This window comes from Pseudorca crassidens, chromosome 15, assembly GCF_039906515.1.
Source record: "Pseudorca crassidens isolate mPseCra1 chromosome 15, mPseCra1.hap1, whole genome shotgun sequence".
NCBI classification, from domain to species: Eukaryota; Metazoa; Chordata; class Mammalia; order Artiodactyla; family Delphinidae; genus Pseudorca; species Pseudorca crassidens.
In genome coordinates, this window is record NC_090310.1 from 19,620,382 (window position 1) to 19,636,873 (window position 16,492).

At 42.6% G+C, this 16,492-nt stretch overlaps 1 long non-coding RNA gene across 2 annotated transcripts in view; it reads left to right on the top strand.

The window, feature by feature from the left end:
- LOC137207025 (uncharacterized) overlaps window positions 1–16,492 on the top strand; it is a 95,623-nt gene that overhangs the window by 25,394 nt on the left and 53,737 nt on the right. The gene's annotated exons all lie outside the window — the stretch shown is intronic.

The window sequence follows — 16,492 nt, forward strand, 5'->3', positions numbered from 1 at the left end:
TTTTGGCTTCCTCTGCACAATTGGCCTGGGAGCATTTATCAGTATGGAAAACCAAGGGCACCTTGCTTCTCAGCATCTGGATTTTAAAATAATAACAATAGGGGATGTATTAGTCTGCTCAGGCTGCCATAACAACATACCCCTGGCTGGGTGGTTTAAACAATAGAAACTTTATTTCTCACAGTTCTGGAGGTGAGTGGTCCAAGATCAAGGTGTCAGCAGGTTTGGTTTCTCCTGAGGCCTCTCTCCTTGACTTGTAGACGGATGCCTACTTGCTGTGTCTTCACGTGGCCTTTCCTCTGTGCACAGACAGTTCTGGTGTCTGTGTATCCAAATTTCCTCTTCTTATAAGGACGCTAGTAAGATTGGATTAGGGCCAACCTAATGGTCTCATGTTAGCCTAATTACTTCATCAAAGGCCCAAATATAGTCATGCTGAGGGACTGGTTTAGAGCTTCAACACATGGGTTTGGGGGGGGGACATAATTCAGCCCATAGTGGGTGACATTTATTGACTGTTTATTGCATGTTAACTTCATGCTAATTATTTTGCAAACATCAATCACCTCACATAATTTTCCTACCAACCCTAAAAGTCCATACTATTATAACTCAATTTATTTAAAAAAGGAGGAAAAAAATGAAATAGGGAGTTTAAGAAAATTGTCCAACTTTTTTTTTTTAAGGGGGGTGGTTAGAATGCAAGTTTTATTTTTGAATCCCCATTGAAATAAATATGTTCATCTTTGAAAAATATGTGGTTATATGCCACTAAAATTATCCTTAGAGCCCCTAGTGATAGTCATGCCCCATTCTGGAAAAAACTACCATAGGGAATTACTGGAGGTACCCTGGGGAGGTAGGATGAGGCCACTGTTGAGCAAAGGTCATCTGTGTCCCAAGTAAGCTGCTTGTTACTGTTCATAATTCTCTGAGCCCCAGACCTACCAGCATATTTGATCTCATCTTTCCTGGCTGGCAACACTTTGGTGGCTCCCTATTCTCTTCTAGATAGAAGAGTGAATGCCTTAACATAACCTACAAGGTCTTTGGGGATCCTGGGATAATAGACCTACCATGGCCCCATCAGGCTGGTGAAGAGAGGGAGACAGGAGACAGGGAGGATCCCCTGGAGGAAGTGGAAAATTGTCCAAGTTTACACAGTTAAAAATACCAGAGCTCAGATTTAAGCCTGGGTATCTCTGATTTTGAAGTCTGTTCTCATAAAATCTGTGCTAAATTGCTGAATGCTGCAATTCTGGTTTTTCTGTTCTCTCCATCTGAAATAGCTATTACATACATTTTGTGAATATCAAATATCTAGCTTTCATATCTCTTAATCTGTCCTTGAATAGTTTTTATCTCTTTATTCTAAAAAAAAAAAAAGCTCCTAGGAGATTTTCTTGCATAAAAAATTCCACAAATGAGGTTTTCTCGCTTCCAGGTCATTTCCTATTCAAGGTATCCCTTTGCCATGGTTGCCTCTTCTTGCTTTTGCAAGAACACTAAGGAAGTGAGTATCAGCTGGGCACTATATATGAAATAGACATAACAGTCTTGCAGCCATCTCTTCTGAGAGGAAAGGAAGGCCATCTGCTTTAGAAATCATCTCATGTAAATAAACACACAAATAAACCAGGAGCTGCCTGGGGAAGCTGCCCGCCCGCCCACAGAAAACTTACCCAATATTCCGGGCAGGGCAATGTTGGCCAATGAGGCCATCCTTGCTTCACTGCGTTCTCTGTACTGTTCACGAGCTCTCTCACTTTTATCCATCTCTGATTTTCAATCTCCTGATATGAGACCAGAAATCTCCTCTAACCTACAGGAAACCCGAAGGGCGGTGGGTTAGGAACACTGTAGGGTTTGGCAGCATGGAGGTGGAAGAGAAGTTGAGCATCACTGTAAGGTTTAAGCCCCAAGGTTGAGAACTTAAAGTTCTGAGTTACCTTGAACTTGAAGCACCAGTACAACAGCAAGGACCACTAAATTTTCCCTTCCTCTAAATGATCTCACGTCCTGTCTGATTTACTACAGAAGGAGGGGTTGCAGGCTCTCCTCCTGGGTAAAGAGAGCTGTCCTGTATGGAGCTGTATTTGGCCTTCTCTGGAGTCCCAGACAGAAAAAAAAAAAAAAGAAGAGTGGTTTGGCTTATTTCCCTGCTGGAGAAGCAGAGGGTAGCTTGGTGAAGGTCTTTTTTTTTTTTTTTTTTTTTTTTTTTTTTGCATTACACGGGCCGCTCACTGTGTGGCCTCTGCCATTGCGAAACACAGGCTCCGGACGCGCAGGCTCAGTGGCCATGGCTCACGGGCCCAGTCGCTCCGCGGCACGTGGGATCTTACCGGACCAGGGCACGAACCCGTGTCTCCTGCATCGGCAGGCGGGCTGTCAACCCCTGCGCCACCAGGGAAGCCCAGGTGAAGGTCTTTGAACTGAGCGCTCTGACCCTTGCCAGGATCCCTTTCCTCCTCTGGTCCAGATGTCTTCCCTGTCAACCAAGCTCCCCCGGGAGGCATTTCCATTGCCTCTGGCTTTTCCCCCCATTCCCTGTGTGTTTGTTTAGATTCTAAAAAGGGATTTATTGCAGCAGCCTCTGGGCATATGTTCAAAAACACCCAAACCAGGAGGAGAAATTTGCCCAAATTCACATTATAACCATCCATGCAGAGCTGCCCCCAGCTATACCGGGGTGGGGGTGGGGGTGTGGATGGGGACTCTTCACAACAGCCTGGAGGACAGTAGAGTCATCCTTTGCCAAATCTGAGCAGTTCAGGCCTCAGATCACTTTCTGAATACTCAGTGAGATGGGTTCAGAGAAACAATGCCAACGACCTCCATCCAACGGTGTGCACATGGCTGATGATAACACCGGGATGACTAGGAGGGGGCACCTCCGTCACCCGCAGGGGAGGTAGCCCACCCTCCAATTCTCCTTGATATTCTTCATGCTGGTCCTTTGCTTTTCCTTTCAGTCCCCTTCTCTGCTGCCAAATTTTGAGTACTCTATCTCAGTTATAAATTTTAGAAATCATCTGTTTTTATGAAGCTTTCCCCTGTCATTGGCATTGTTTGCCCTGTTCTCAGAATTAACCTCTTTCTTGTCTATGCTCTGTTAGCATTGTATATACACCTTTCACTCCTACACTTTTTTTTTTTTTGGTGGTACGCGGGCCTCTCACTGCTGTGGCCTCTCCCATTGCGGAGCACAGGCTCCGGACGTGCAGGCTCAGCGGCCATGGCTCACGGGCCCAGCCACTCCGTGGCATGTGGGATCTTCTCGGACCGGGGCACGAACCCGCGTCCCCTGCATCGGCAGGCGGACTCTCAACCACTGCGCCACCAGGGAAGCCCACACTCCTACACTTGATACATATTTATTCACCAGTTATTGGGTGCTGGTCTTTTGTTAGGCAATGGAGATATAGTGGTGTGTGACAATATATGAGAGTTTAGCCTTCATGGAGCTTACTTTCTAGGTTGTAGAGACAGACCAAAAAACTCTCATTAAATATTTATCTCCCTCACTAGATTATGAACTGCATCACCATGGTAGTGGGCATCCTCATCATCTTACCAAACCCTGTATACCACTTGCTGTGTGCCTGGCTCTTCAGACACCACATATTAGCTCCCGTAAGGCAGGCACCACGCCTTACTCACTCTGTGTACTGTCCCGCACTCCTGCCACGGCCCATCATGCCCAGCATCATGCCTGCCACATGGTAGACACTCAGTTCATCTCTGTTGAATTTGTGATTCATCTATATTGTCATGTTGACTAATTATAAAGAAGCCTGGGCAGGTGATGTTTATAACAGAAACCTTCAAATCCAAGGGGAGCCCATTAGGAACAGATGTTTCCTGTTTTCCTTAACCCTTATCTTTCAAGCACATTCAAACATACACACCAAGTCTAACTAGGGAAACTATAATGACTTCCAGTACTTATCACAGAGGAAATTTATGCAGGGGCTTGGTTATACAGGTGATGGAGAAGGTAACGGTAAGGCGTGGTTGATTTCAAAAATGGTTTTTTCTCTCCCATTTAGAAATGGAGTCTATTTCTTTACGTATTGAATCGAGGCAGGTCTCGCGACTTGCTTTGGGAAAAAGCAACATTGTGTAAGTTCCAAGCTTGGGCCTCAAGAGGTCTTTCCTATTTCCCTTCTCTTTCTTGGAACCAGCTGCCAACTGAATATATCTGGGCTAGGCTGTTGGATGATGAGAGGCACGTGGACCCACCATTGCCCCAGATGACAGCCAGCCAGCTCCCAAAGTGGAGCCCGCTGTTGATTTGGGCCGTGTGAGTGTGCCCAGCCAAGACCGGCGGAAGAATTGCCCAGCTAAATTGCTACCTCATGCTTTGTGAGCTACAAATAATGGTGGTTGTTTTAGCCATTACTTTTCTTTAAAATTTTTGGCTGCGTTGGGTCTTCGTTGCTGCGCGTGGGCTTTCTTTTTTAGTTGCGGCGAGCGGGGGCTACTCTTCATTGCGGTGCATGGGCTTCTCATTGCGCTGGCTTCTCTTGCTGCAGAGCACAGGCTCTAGGCGTGCGGGCTTCAGTAGCTGTGGCGCCCAGGCTTAGTTGCTCCGCGGCTGTGGGATCTCCCAGGACCAGGGATCAAACCCGTGTCCCCTGCGTTGGCAGGTGGATTCTTAACCACTGTACCACCAGGGAAGTCCAGCCATTAAGTTTTGAAGCAGTTTGTTTCAGAACAAAAGCAAACTGGTACATGGAGTAATCCAGAGATTAGCAACAGCAGGGAGTCACTACTATCAGAGGCTGTAGAGACAAAGGGAGGAGGCCGTATAAATGGGGCCCAGGGTAACCAGATCACCCAATGGAAGAGGAATAAGGGCAGCAGTGTCCCATGGAGGCTTAGAGGCACAGAGCAGCTGGAGTTGATTGAGGCAGAGAGGGGGGAAATACCCTGGCTTCTCTCTTCTCTCTGCCCTCCAATCTCCCACTAGGGCTGGACATCAGCTGAGCTCAGCTGGCAGCCAGGAGGAACAAGAGCCTGGAGATGCAGGCTTCAGGGGTCAGCCCTTCTGCAACGCAGAGGAGAGGAAGGGAAGGGCTGGGAATGGATCCAAGTGCAAATAGTCCCAAGACTGATCTTACACATCCTTTGGGAGAAAGAAAAAGAAGTGGGATTACTTCTTTTTTATTTTATTCCCTATTCAGGAATTTATCCCAAATTAAAAATGAATTCTAGCTGTTGGAAAATTGTCATTGCAAGTGTCTCAACTTTTTTTTTTTTTTTTTTTTTGGCGGTACGCGGGCCTCTCACTGTTGTGGCCTCTCCCGTTGCGGAGCACAGGCTCTGGATGCACAGGCCCAGCGGCCATGGCTCACGGGCCCAGCCGCCCCGCGGCATGTGGGATCCTCCCGGACCGGGGCACGAACCCGTGTCTCCTGCATCGGCAGGTGGACTCTCAACCACTGCGCCACCAGGGAAGCCCAAGTGTCTCAACTTTTGACAAAATATTCCATCAAACTGTATTAGCTTATTTATAAAATGTTGTACCCACATTGGCCCATCAAAAACACATCATTAAAACATAGCCTGAACGATGCTTTTGTTAGGTCAAAAAACACAGACGATATAAAACACTAATTTGATTAATTTCAATTCATTCAACAAGCATTAAAAACTTTTTGTATGCCAATCAAGCACAGTGAAGGATGACACAACATATATGCACACACATATAGACACAGACAATTGCAATAAAGTACAAATGTTGTCACTGAGGTACAAACAGAGTGGGGTGGGGTCATTTAAGCTGGGTCTTGAAGAATGAGTAAGAGTTCACCAGGTGGAAAAGATAAAGAATAGTTTTTCAGGAGGAGTGTGCAGAGGTTCAGAGATAAGACACAGATGTCATATTTAAGAAACTCTAAGTAGTTAGTGTATTGTAGTTTGGTGTGGCTGAAACATTGACTGTGGAAGGGATATGGAGGGAGATGACGCCAAAGAAGTGGCAGGGGTTAGACCATGGAGGCCTTATACGTCAAGTTGAAGAGTTTGCCCTTTCAGGGTAATTGGAAGACATTTTAAATTTTATTAGATTTTTAAGAATTCAAATGATACATGCTTATTTTAAAGAGTTAATGATGTAAAAGAAAAAAAAGGTCACGATTTTGGTTCTCTCCTATATGGGAGGTAGCCAGGGCTAGTAATCAGGAGGGTATCCTGACATACCTTTCTGTATTTGAGGGTTGGTTGGTTTGCTTATTTGAGCTCACCTGGATTGCAAAAAAGGTATACAGTCATCCCTTAGTATGGGGGAATTTGTTCTAGGGCTCCTGTGGATAGCAAAATCCAAGGGTGTTCAAGTTCCTTATGTAAAATAGTGTAGTATTTGCATATAACCTATGCATATTCTCCCATATACTTTAAATCATCTCTAGATTACTTATAATACCTAAAACAATGTAAATGCTATGTAAATAGTTGCTTGTGCGAGGCAAATTCAAGTTTTGCTTTTTGGAACTTTCTGAAATTTTTTTCCCCCAAATATCTTCAGTTCAGGGTTGGTTGAATCTGCCAATGCAGAGCGCAAGGCTGCAGAAGGCCAGCTGCAACTTATCCTGCAACTTGCTTTTTTCCCTTAACAATATATGGACATCCCTCCAGATGAGTTAGATTTAACTCATTTATTTATTCAACCATTCTGTTACTGGTGGACACGTTGTTTTCCGTTTTCAGCAATTACAAAAATATTGCAGTATGCGTCCTCAAGATGAGTCTGGGTATACTGGGGCTTTCATTTCAGTAAAACAGATTCTCAAAAGCAGGATATCTGGGTCAATGGATGTTTGCATTTTTACTTATAATGGATGTGTCCAGATTATTTTTCTAATAGGTTGTAGAAATTCCTATTCCTCAATGCTGTCAGCCGGAACTGGACATTATCACTCTTCCACTTGTAAATTTTGGTAAATATAATGAGTGAAAAAAAGGCTGCATTGGTTTAATTTGCATTTCCTGGACTTCTACAGACGTTAAGCATCTTATGTTTGTCGACAATTTGTACATTCCCATATGTGAATTGCCTGCTTATTTTTCTATTCAGTTATCTTTTTTTAAATCACTTGGTAAGAGCTCTTTGAATATTAGTAACTGTTAATCTTTATCTGTACGTTTTACAAAGTTTCCCTTTTATCCCAGATTATCATTTGTATTTTTTTAAAAAAAACATTTTATTTGGAAATATTTAGAGACTAACATGAAGTTGTGAAAGGGTACAGAGTCCTATGTACCCTTCACCCCACTTCTGCCAAGGGTATCATCTTATGTAACTATAGTACACTATCAAAACTCCATTTGTCTTTTGATGTAGTGTATGGTGCTATTTTGCATTCAATAATTTTCTTATAAATTTTAGTATCTGTTAAGGTAATTCCCACCACTTCATGCTTTTTCTTGGCTATTCTCAGATTCTTATTTTTTCCATTCAAAATTTAAAATAATTTTAGCTACTTACTCCCCTTGTCTTCCACCTAAAATTCTGATTACAACTCAAAATTATATATTAGTTGGTGAAAGATTGACAATCCTGATTGCAACTCCCTTAAAGTAATATATTAGTTTGTGAAGGATGGACATTTTAAGATATCAATACCAAGTTTTCCTACCCAGGAATGTAATATTTCTCTCCAGCTATTCAGGTCTGTTCCCTTCAATAAGAATTTAGTTCTCTTCATGTAGATCATGTACTTTCTTTTTTATTTATTTATTTATTTGGCTGCGTTGGGTCTTCGTTGCTGCGCGCGGGCTTTCTCTAGTTGCAGCAAGCAGGGGCTACTCTTTTTTACGGTGCTCAGGCTTCTCATTGTGGTGGCTTCTCTTGTTGTGGAGCACGGGCTCTAGACGTGTGGGCTTCATTAGTTGCAGCATGCGGGCTCAGTAGTTGCAGTTCGCGGGCTCTAGAGCACAGGCTCAGTAGTTGTGGCGCACGGGCTTAGTTGCTCCGTGGCATGTGGGATCTTCCCAGACCAGGGCTCAAACCCGTGTCCCCTGCATTGGCAGGCATATTCTTAACCACTGTGCCACCAGGGAAGCCCTAGATCATATACTTTCTATGGATAATTTGTTCATAGGCATTTTACAATTCTTGTCACTGGTATAAATGATGTATTAGTTTTCTATTGCTGCTGTAACAAATTACCACAAATTTAGTGGCTTAAAACAACACAAATGTATTATCTTACAGCTCTGGAGGTCAGAAGTCATAAAATCTGCTGTCAGCAGAGCTGTGTTCCTTCTGGAAGCTCTAGGAGGGGGTCCATTTCCTTCCCTTTACCTGCTGTCAGAGGCCACCTGCATTCCTTGGCTCATGGCCCCTCTCTTGAGTCATTCCTATGTCTGCTTTCATCTTCAGATCGCCTACTCTTCCCTAACTCTTCTTGCCTCTTATAAGGGGCCATGATTACATTGGGCTCACCTGGATAATTGAATAATCACTTCATTTCCAGGTCCTTAACTTAATCACATCTGCAATGTTCCTTCTGTCATTTAATGCAACATATTCACACGTTTTGAAGATTAGCATGTGCACATCTTTGGGGGAGGATGTTATTCTATTCACCACAATTGAGGTTATGTTTCATGTCTTACTGTTTATTGCTGGCATGAAGAAAATTTTATTTATTTTTGTATTTTTAACTACTATCATTCACCTTACCAAAGTTTAATTACTTCAAATAGTTTTGGTAGAATCCTTTAGATTTCCTAAATATACAATTATATCACATGAAAATAATGTAATTTTGGTCTCTTTTTTCAATATTTATTTAAGAATTAATAATTGGTGTATCACATTAGTTAAGGTCTCCAAAGTAATGCCAAGAATGATGATTATGACAGAAATGACTTCAACTTTATATTATAGTTGCTACTAGTTTTGGGTAAATAATTTTTATCATTTTAAAATAGCTTTCCTTTTTGTGTGTTGGTGGGAAATGAGCTCATAAATGCTCTTTCCTCCATAGGGGGTTCAGGAGGTGGTGGCTAGACTCTCAAACCTCTGGGTCCAAATGTTGTTTTTTGTTTTTTTTTTAATCACTCAAACTGAGATAAAATCAGAACAACTAGATATTTTCATTTCAGTCTACTGGGATCAGCAAGATGGGGCAATCCCACTAAGGACCTCCCAGGGCACCCCAGAGTCTGTCATACATCTCTTCTCAGGGAGCCATAAAATCTTTCCCTCAGCCCAGGAAGGAGAACTCTCAGAACAACTCCTGGCCTCACACACTGTCCAGTTTCCATCAGAACTCTTATTTTGGTATTTATGCTGCTGCAAAAACAGATCGCAAAGGGGAGGGACTGGGGATGTTCACCCAGTTTGTCATCTTCCTAGAATCTCCATAATTACGTCACACTGAAGTTTTGAAGCAGAGTAACATGATTAGATTTCTGTTTTAAAAAGTATTTCTGGAAGAAGCTTAAGTGATTGCTTTGAACAGGATCCCAGTTTTAAAAAAAATATGACAAGGGGAACTGTTACATAAAATATGGTATATCCACAGAGGAGATTATACCAGGCTGTGAATACAAGGAAACAGGTCATCTTAGAGGGAGCCTGTCACACCATGGAACACTATGTAGCAGTCCCAATAAGGTGGTTCTGAATATACTGACATGGCAAATCTCCAAGACATATTAAGTGGAAGAAGGAAATAGCAAAACCATTTATGGCACCCTTAATGCTTTTTAAAAAAACATACAAAAAATAGTAAAAAAAAATTTTTCTGGGTAGATATGCATAGAAAATATACAGAACACTCCCAGCTGATTACCATGGTTAAATTTTGAAGTTTTGATTATCTGTATTGTTCACATTTTTAAAAAATGATAATATATTCATGTTGTGTGCAATTAAAAATGTTTCAAAGAATAAATAAAACAGACTATTGTGAGTGCAGAAGAGAAATGAAGTAATATGAAGCTGGAAGTAATATGGCATTAAGGGAGATGCAGAAAAATGGAGAAGGGAGAGGTATTTAGGAAGCAATAACCAAAATATTTTAAAGCATCTGATAGAGGGAATTCCCTGGCGGTCCAGTGGTTAGGACTCCATGCTCTCACTGCCGAGGGCATGGGTTTGATCCCTGGTCAGGGAACTAAGATCATGCAAGCTGCACAGCGTGGCCAAAAAACCCCAAAACAAACAAACAAAAAACAAAACACGGCATCTGATAGAAAGGGAGGCATCTAGGATGACTTAAGGTTTTGAGCTTAGGTGATGGGGCGGATGAGATTTTGGGGGAGCTGGCGTCGGGGTAAATGTCCAAACTCTTAATTTCCTTAACAGTCCCTTCCAAGCTTAAGGCATATAAGGCCACGGATACCTGTTGGTTCTGTATCTGGGGAGATGATTAAGAGAAAGCTGAGAAATAAACCTTCACCTAAATTCTTGCCTACAGTGCTAGATTAACCTTGCCACTCCCTAGAGGAAAATGCCAGGGCAATTAGTTATTATTACAATGACAGCTCTGGCCAAAGACTCCAATGTCATCCCCTTGTCGAGTTAGGCTGGTGGGCACCTGAGCCTAGAACGCATGACTTGCCTTGAGTGGTAAAGCCTAAATAAACAACTTCAATCTTCCTTTTCCCCCATCGCCCTCTGAAACCCCCTTGGTTCTTTACCTAGAAGAAGGCTTGGACCCTTTCCTACCCCACAGTGACCTGGGATCAAAGAGAAATGAACCAAGATTGGAACCCATAAATAAGAATCCAAACAGACAAACACCATGAGAATGCTAGAGCTTCTCGCCTCTCTCAGCTTCACGTTAAAATACACACACACACACACACACACACCATCTCCAACACCCTGGGGCTTGCACTACCCAGGTCTTAGTGCATAAAACTAATCCTCTTTAGATGTGTGTGTGTGTGTGTGTGTGTGTGTGTATCTGTGTGTGTGTGTGTGTGTGTGTATCTGTGTGTTGGAGCTGGCCTGGGATGAGAGTGATGGTTGGTGGTACTTAGAATTCAAATATCCCTTCCATAGTTTGTTCTCCTTTAGCTGGAGTTAGTTTGCCAACCAGACTGTGGACAACAAAGAGTGCTGTTGTTTTGATCACTTATCAGAGGAGATAATGCTCATGACTTCAGTCATGACAATTTCTCCCAGCTATTCATCTGGAACCAATGGAAAATGACCAGTGGATTTAACAAGAGCCCTTTCCAAATGTCTCTTTGGCATTGGCCCCAGAAGCTGCTGAAAAATGTCAGAAAGGAAGTTAATAAATTAACCTCAAGGCCACACTCCACTGGACCTAGGAGCCTCTCTGGGTTAATTATCATCTCAGTGGTGTTCGGTTATAGCGTCCAGTCAGGCCCCCAAGTGTTTAACATACGAAACAAAGTCCAAACCATGCACCACTTGTGATGTAAAATCCTTAGACATGCCACTACTTCACATTTTTCACACTCCAAATCTTTCTTTATCAACTTAATCCCTTGTTTCCACAGAGTAATTAAAGCTCCTTTTCCACTTTTTCCACTTAAAAAAGCCAGCAGGGAATCCCCCCCTCTCCCCCTACCCCAGGTTCACTGGCTGGAACTTGGATTCTTCTGCAGTCACAGCAGGGACTTTCAGTCCAGGCCACACACTGGAATCACCTGGGAGCTTAAGAAGCCCCATTCCTCGAGACTTAGACTTAATTGCTTCAGGTAGGGCCCAGGCACCAGGATTTTGAAAACTTATCAGGTGATTCTAATGGGCAGTCAGGGTTGAGAATGACTCACCTCCAGCCCGGACAAGCTGCTCATGGACTAAGCAAGCTACAGCTCTTCCAAGTGGATTTTCTCTAATTCCAAATCTCTCTTGGTTCCACTTTTCTAAAATTCTAATCTGATTGATAGAACATTCTGTGGTGCTGGTGTTAACCTAAAACAAGAAAATAGCCACTTATTTTACCAGCAAAACAAGTTTATTTGGGAACAGCAAAGAAATGAAATTTGGGACATGCAAATATGGTGAACCACATGCAAGTCTAGTAAAGCAAAGGACGGGAAACTCTTTTATAGAAGAAGGGGAAGTTGGGAGGGGCTGTTATGTCCACTGGAGGAAGCTGGGGGCTTGAAGTATAGTGGTTTTCCATTGGCTGAGTTGTGACAGTCTCTCATTGGCTGACCTCTTGCCAGGCAAGGAGATCTTTCTTCCTCCTGCTGGTGGTAGTAAAGTAGTGTCACTTCCTGCAGGGGATGCAAGGTAAGTGTCTTCCTGTTGGGATCTGTATTGATGTGGAATGGTACATGCATGAGAGCTCCCCCTTTGGTCTCCTGACTCCATTGTAATAGGTTTCTATTATTTATTTATTTTTATTGGAGTATACAATGTTGTGTTAGTTTCTGCTGTACAGCAAAGTGAATCAGTTATACGTTTACATATATCCACTCTTTTTTAGATTCTTTCCTCATACAGGTCATTACAGAGTATTGAATAGAGTTCCCTGTGCTATACAGTAGGTTATTATTAGTTATCTATTTTACATATAGTTGTGTGTATATGTCAATCCCAATCTCCCAATTTATCCCTCCCCCTCTTTTCCCTTTGGTAACCATAAGTTTGTTCTCTACATCTGTGACTATTTCCATTTTGTAAATAAGTTCATTTGTTCCATTTTATTTTTAGATTCCACATGTAAGTGGTATCATATGATATTTGTCTTTCTCTGTCAGACTTACTTCACTCAGTATGACAATCTCTAGGTCCATCCATGTCGCTGCAAAAGACATTATTTCATTCCTTTTTATGGCCGAGTAATATTCCATTGTATATATGTACCACATCTTTATCCATTCATCCATCAATGGACATTTAGGTTGCTTCCATGTCCTGGCTATTGTAAACAGTGCTGCAGTGAACATTGGGGTGCATGTATCTTTTGGAATTGTGGTTTTCTCAGGGTATATGCCCAGTAGTGGGATTGCTGGATCATATGGTAGCTCTATTTCTAGTTTTTTAAGGAACATTCATACTGTTCTCCATAGTAGCTGAGGTTTCTCTTTATTAATTTTCACAAGGGAAATGCTCATATCAGGACTGGAACTAGAATGAGACAAGTGAGGCATGTAGGGTGCATGCTTTGAGGAAGCTCTTACTTTCAGATGCTGACCCTTCACTTGCACAATCCTGGGAGTGAGTGCTTCCTTAAATTTTGAACATAAGGTGCCTCACCCTAATCTTGGCCCTGCTTCATATAGTACGTGCATTCTTTTTTTTTTTTGATCACATTTTTTTTTTATACAGCAGGTTGTTATTAGTCATCAATTTAATACACATCAGTGTATACATGTCAATCCCAATCGCCCAATTCATCACCCCCCCACCCCCACTCCCCTGCTGCTTTCCCCCCTTGGTGTCCATACGTTTGTTCTCCACATCTGTGTCTCAATTTCTGCCCTGCAAACCAGTTCATCTGTACCATTTTTCTAGGTTCCACATATATGCGTTAATAAGCGATATTTGTTTTTCTCTTTCTGACTTACTTCACTCTGATGACAGTCTCTAGATCCATCCATGTCTCAACAAATGACCCAATTTCATTCCTTTTTATGGCTGAGTAATATTCCATTGTATATATGTACCACATCTTCTTTATCCATTCGTCTGTCGATGGGCATTTAGGTTGCTTCCATGACCTGGCTATTGTAAATAGTGCTGCAGTGAACATTGGGGTGCATGTATCTTTTGGAATTGTGGTTTTCTCAGGGTATATGCCCAGTAGTGGGATTGCTGGATCATATGGTAATTCTATTTCTAGTTTTTTAAGGAACCTCCATACTGTTCTCCATAGTGGCTGTATCAATTTACATTCCCCCTAACAGTGCAAGAGGGTTCCCTTTTCTCCACACCCTCTCCAACATTTGTTGTTGGTAGATTTTCTGATGATGCCCATTCTAACTGGTGCGAGGTGATAACCTCATTGTAGTTTTGATTTGCATTTCTCTAATAATTAGTGATGTTGAGCAGCTTTTCATGTAGCATGTGCATTCTTGATGAGGGTGTTACTGCCTCCAAGGGGACAAAAATTGGTTCTTGGTTTGGTGGGGGGGGGCAAAAAAATCTTGCTGATTTTATATATGAAACACATATATACATATATGTATTTTAAATACATATAATACATCTGTGTTATTAAAATTTCATGGGGGTGGCAACTAAGCAAAAAAAGTCTAAAAAGGCTTTTAGAGGAAGCAATAGTGAAAAAAAGGTGGGGAAACACTGATATAGAACATTGAGCATAATGCTGTTAAGTGCTTGAAATGGAGCTAGTGAGACTGAGAAACTGAATTTTAAATTACATTTAATTTTAATTCATTTCAATTTAAATACCTACCTATGGTTGCTGATTACCATGCTACACAGCTCAGATTGAGAGAATGGACAAGACAAATAAGACTGTTACAATCCTGCTCTGGTCCAAAGCACAAGCATCCTGGAAGCAAACAGGATCTCCCTGGCAGTTCACAATATAAGCACTGATCCACTCACTCACATAATATCTCAGAACCCAACACATATTACCAGCCATGCACCAGGGAGGGGCAAACAAGAAGCAGAGCAGAGGAAAAAGAAAGATCAAACTCAACAGGGATAAATGCACTATAAGAGGATAATGGGGGCAGTGTTTGGGAGGAAATGATCTCCAAGCCACATGACCGACCTCATTGAGCGGTGCTTGAAACATACCCCTCACCCTCTCTTACAACCAGAACACCTTGCGTTTATACTTTTGGGGGTTTTTTTGGCTGTGCTTTGCAGCTTGTGGGATTTTAGTTCCCCAACCAGGGATCAAACCCGGGCCCACGGCAGTGAAAAAGCACCGAGTCCTAACCACTGGACCGCCAGGGGATTCCCACGCTTTGCATTTGTAAAAGGTAATTTTTCCATAAAATGTCCTGGCTTTGTCCCTCCCCAAAGTCCCAGTCTTAAACTTGTATCCCTTTACGTGTCCATTATCACCAGGATCCCCAGTATACCTGATGCATCTGTTTCTTATTCTAGAACTCCCTGGGCCCACGCATTCTGCTCCAAAGGTGTGTCCTGTTCCCATAGTTGTCCAAACTGGAGACACCCCTCGCCGATTCTCCAGCCTAAATCTGCTCTGCCCTCAGGAGCCCAGGAAGAACAGTTTATCTTCCAACCGTACTTTTCCTTAGCTTTTAAAAAAAATTAACAGTAAACATTTGTATCTCAAAAGTGTCCGTGAGTCAAGAGTTCGAGATCAGATTAGCTGTGAGGTTCTGGTGTGGGGTCTCTCGTGAGGTTGCAGTTGAGATGTCAGCCGGAGGTGTTGTCATCTGAAGGTTCGATGGGGCTGGAGGGTCCACTTCCAAGATGGGTCACCTCATTCACACGGCCAGCAAGTTGGCACTGGCTGTTTGCAAGAGGCCTCGATTCCTTGCCACATGGACCTCTACCTAGGGCTGCTTGAGGGTCCTTCAGCTTTTAACTCTTCAGTAAACTTTATCTATTCTGAAAGTACGAAAAGTATTTTCTTTTACCCACCATTATTCCTGCAGCAGAACTAAATGCTACTTCCTCTGGATTTCTAGCCCCCTTCCCCTCGGGTGCTTCCCTCTGCTTTTTCAAGTGGATTGGTGAGGTGCATTTGTTCCTTTCTCTTTTACCAGAGTAGGGCTGATACTCTGCAGATCCAGGTGCCGTCTTCCCACTTCCTCTACCAAGCCCAGGATTCCTGTCCTGACTGCGAGATTAAAACCTGTTTGTCAAGCTAATTCCATTCATCCTTGAATTTCTGATGTTCTCCTTTCAAATCCCAAGCAATCATTTGTTCTCCAGATACCAAAGTCTGGAGCCATCTTTCCTCTTGATAGATGATCCTGAGAAAACCTGAATTTTAGAACAAAATGGTCTTTTAAATCCCTAAAAGAAACTCGTGGGTGTGCAACAATTTTATTGAGTTTTCCTTTCACTTCACCTGAAGGAAATAGCACATCTCTTGTAGAGTAAGATCTCTCTGCTTCCTTATCTGTCATTGATGTTTGAACCCAGTCCGAGGGCCCCTAACCCCATGCCCATTATCTAGGCTTAGGAACGGCCAGCTCTGGGTGAGAAATAGAATGGAAAGAATATGGATATTGCAGACCATACAATTTACCAACCTCCAAATCTGCACTGTGGCTCTTAGCCTGCTTTGAGGTGAGCCTGCACTGGTCCTATAAGTGCATAAGATCTGGAGGCTCTCACTGTGTGACTGGGGTTTCCATCCCAGCGTTGAATCTGTCTGGTGTGCACTGGAGCTCAGAAGAGATGATGGTTAAATGTTCAGGATTTTTGCAAGCTGACTGTTAAGTACAGCCTTTATTAAAAATGAAGTTATACAAAGCAGTGGTTACCAGAGGAGAAAGGGCAGGGGGCAGGGAAGAAGGAGGGCAAAATGGATAAAGGGGATCAACTGTATGGAGACAGATGGAAACTAAACTTTTATTTTGATGAACACAT